At 48.5% G+C, this 3,102-nt stretch overlaps 1 non-coding gene across 1 annotated transcript; it reads left to right on the forward strand.

Moving 5' to 3' along the window:
* The first annotated feature begins 2,588 nt into the window (after window positions 1-2,588).
* LOC137301223 (U6 spliceosomal RNA) lies at window positions 2,589-2,697 on the forward strand. The gene has a single exon (XR_010958247.1). It is a non-coding gene; the product is annotated as a U6 spliceosomal RNA (small nuclear RNA).
* Window positions 2,698-3,102: the final 405 nt, after the last annotated feature.

Genomic DNA, 3,102 nt, shown 5'->3' on the forward strand with positions numbered 1-3,102 from the left:
GAATGACACACATTAGTGGGAGAGAATCGGCAGTAGAAAGATAAACAAAGTGATTGAAATGGGACGATTTAAATGGAACAGAGGCCAGTTTCAGACCTGTAAAGCCTTATTTGTACTGTGCAGTTGCCTCTGGACTCCAGGCCGATTGCTATCCATTTTTGACGTTGATGCTACCGTTGCATACTGCTGTTCACTTACTTTCTGCTGAGGCCCTAATGTTTTGCTCAAGTCTCACCCTCTGGAAGATGCTGCTAGCAATCCTGGCCAAGGATCTCCTCCCAGCGGCAATGTTCCAGTGGGGCAGGACGTCTGCGTGCCTTTAAGACCCCGCCGTAACCCCGACCTATTTTCTTGGGACAGGGGTCATTTGATATGCAGGGCAGGCCCCCAGCGGCATTGCTGTCACCAAGAGAGAGCACGTCACTTCGGAAGAGGGAAGTTCTGCAGGTGCTACTACAGCACTAGTGTTAAAGGGGCAGAAGCTCCTCGAAGATTGGAAGAAATGTCCCACTGGAGGACTCGGCCAAGACCAGAGCCCTCCGCTGGTGAGTGCTGAGAGGTGAAATGGAGGTAAAGGAGGCTGCTATAAGGTGCTCACCCTTCAACGAATGCCGTTACTGCCCCCTCCCAGGGTCTACCACCACCTTCTACATGGCGGCCCAGGGAAGTGGCAATAATGGGGGGGTCGGGGGGGTGGAGGGGTGAATGCCAGGAAAATCTATTGGGGCCCCGCTCCCTCCCCAACTATCATTTGTATGTAGTGGGTGGGGAAGAAGCAATCAACTGGGATTGAGGGGGTGGGGGACATTGGAAATTTCAAGTCGTGTGATGAGACCTACCCCTAGAATTTTTCATTATTCTCTGCTGGACAGGATCACAAAAGAGAATCCAGCCCTCTATATATGAAAAGAAAGTGCTTATGTGATTCAATAAAGTGGAAAATTGCCCAGGTATGTCCTGTCCACAAAAAGCAGGACAAATCCAATCCACCCAATTACCGCCCAATCAGCCTACTCGCAATCAACAGCAAAGTGATGGAAGGTGTCGTCGACAGTGCTATCAAGCGGCACTTACTCTCCAATAACCTGCTCACCGATGCTCAGTTTGGGTTCCGCCAGGACCACTCGGCTCCAGACCTCATTACAGCCTTGGTCCAAACTTGGACAAAAGAGCTGAATTCCAGAGGTGAGGTGAGAGTGACTGCCCTTGACATCAAGGCAGCATGTGATTGAGTGTGGCATCAAGGAATCCTAGTAAAATTGAAGTCAATGGGAATCAGGGGGAAAACTCTTCAGTGGCTGGAGTCACACCTAGCACAAAGGAAGATGGCAGTGGTTGTTGGAGGCCAATCATCTCAGCCCCAGGACATCGCTGCAGGAGTTCCTCAGAGCAGTGTCCTAGGCCCAACCATCTTCAGCTGCTTCATCAATGACCTTCCCTCCAACATAAGGTCAGAAGTGAGGATGTTCGCTGATGATTGCACAGTGTTCAGTTCCATCCGCAACCCCTCAGATAATGAAGCAGTCCGAGCCCGCATGCAGCAAGACCTGGACAACATCCAGGCTTGGGCTGATAAATGGCAAGTAACATTCGCGCCAGACAAGTGCCAAGCAATGACCATCTCCCCTTAAAATTCAATGGCATTACCATTGCTGAATCCCCCACCATCAACATCCTTGGGGTCACCATTGACCAGAAACTTAACTGGACCAGTCACATAAACTGTGGCTACAAGAGCACGTCAGATGCTGGGTATTCTGCAGCGAGTGACTCACCTACTGACTCCCCAAAGCCTTTCCACCATCTACAAGACACAAGTCAGGAGAGTGATAGAATACTCTCCATTTGCCTGGATGAGTGCTGCTCCAACAACACTCAAGAAGCTCGACACCATCCAGGACAAAGCAGTCGGCTTAATTGGCACCCCATCCACCACCCTAAACATTCACTCCCTTCACCACTGGCGCACTGTGGCTGCAGTGTGTACCATCCACAGGATGCACTGCAGCAACTCGCCAAGACTTCTTCAACAGCACCTCCCAAACCCACGACCTCTACCACCTAGAAGGAAAAGTGCAGCAGGCACATGGGAACACCACCACCTGCACGTTCCCCTCCAAGTCACACACCATCCTGACTTGGAAATATATCGCTGTTCCTTCATCGTCACAGGGTCAAAATCCTGGAACTCCCTACCTAACAGAACTATGGGAGTACCTTTGCCAAGCGGACTGCAGTGGTTCAAGAAGGCAGCTCACCACCACCTTCTCAAGGGCAATTGGAGATGGGCAATAAATGATGGCCTTGCCAGCGATACCCACATCCCATGAATGAATTTTAAAAAATGACCTTGCTTAAACTGTAGGCAGAGTGGCACCTGCTGAAGCAAGCTTGATTATGTGTATTATTCAAACTTGACCAATAAAGTATATCTAATTGGTTCAATATTGCATAACTAGGGCCATAACTAAGTGACAACTGCTCCTCTTGTGCATCAATTAATTGTTTTTGTTTTTGTTTCTTGCATTTTCGCTTTATCCCCCTCATCAGACGATGCTGGGTTACAGCTGCAGTCTCACCCACCCTTTGATACCTCACTCAAATGGCTCATATACTAAAATTGGAACGATACAGAGAAGATTAGCATGGCCCCTGCGCAAGGATGACACGCAAATTCGTGAAGCGTTCCATATTTTTTTTAATTCAGACTCTCAAAAAAAAAACTCAGAAGGCTATTTAACCATAGAGCACCACAGTCGAGTCCAATCCAGTCCCTGCCAAGAGTGCAGAGATGCACTTTCCAGCAGGGATAGCACTCAGAGGCAGGAACCCTGGCTGATTTTCATTTCTTTATCCAAAGGAGTAACTTTAGTAATCATAGCACCCCTACGATTGCTTTGACTGAACCCAACTAATTCAGCATAGACAAAGAAATGAATAGGGAATAATCCTGATCTGTATGGGCCAGTAACACGCTAAGCAGTTCATATACCATATAAGCCATCTGTTGAGCAAGCTGTTTTTGGCTGTATCACTGTCCATTCAATCTTGGTAACAAAATGGAGAAAGACCTCACCTGGACCATAGACATTATGGGCGCAG

Source organism: Heptranchias perlo, chromosome 32 (assembly GCF_035084215.1).
Source record: "Heptranchias perlo isolate sHepPer1 chromosome 32, sHepPer1.hap1, whole genome shotgun sequence".
NCBI lineage: Eukaryota > Metazoa > Chordata > Chondrichthyes > Hexanchiformes > Hexanchidae > Heptranchias > Heptranchias perlo.